Consider the following 396-nt stretch of genomic DNA (forward strand, 5'->3'; position numbering starts at 1 on the left):
TATGTGATTGTGTATTGTCAACTATAAGCAGAAACATTTTGCATTTTCATTTTCTAGTGTGGATCATTCATTTCAACATTTATCCTCATTCTCATGTTTAAGAATCTGTTATCTTGACAAATAATTTATGCTACTGCCCACTGACATGCTATTAAAGCTATTGTTATCAAAAAATGTTGGCCTTCAAACACTTTAAAATGCACATATGTAGGTCAGAGAAATCGTCTCGGTTACGTATGTAACCCTCGTTCCCTGAGTAGGGAACGGAGACGTTACGTCGGATGACGACGAATGGGGTTTCGCTTAGAAAGCCTGTCATCTTCGAGTATATAAAACGAGCCAATGGCAATGAAATGCCATGGGTCTGCGGAATTTGCATAGCGTAAGTCTGCCCCA

The 396-nt window shown here is 39.1% G+C and overlaps 1 protein-coding gene across 2 annotated transcripts in view; it reads left to right on the forward strand.

Moving 5' to 3' along the window:
• Positions 1-168, forward strand: part of LOC307173311 (zinc-binding protein A33-like) — a 15,692-nt gene extending 15,524 nt beyond the window's left edge. For both annotated transcript variants that reach the window (XM_079896336.1, XM_079896337.1), the window contains exon 6: positions 1-168. This exon is cut by the window's left edge and continues 1,105 nt beyond it. The gene's annotated coding sequence lies outside the window, so the exon portion shown is untranslated.
• The last annotated feature ends 228 nt before the right edge of the window (positions 169-396 follow it).

Source organism: Squalius cephalus (assembly GCF_949319135.1).
Source record: "Squalius cephalus genome assembly, chromosome: 16".
NCBI classification, from domain to species: domain Eukaryota; kingdom Metazoa; phylum Chordata; class Actinopteri; order Cypriniformes; family Leuciscidae; genus Squalius; species Squalius cephalus.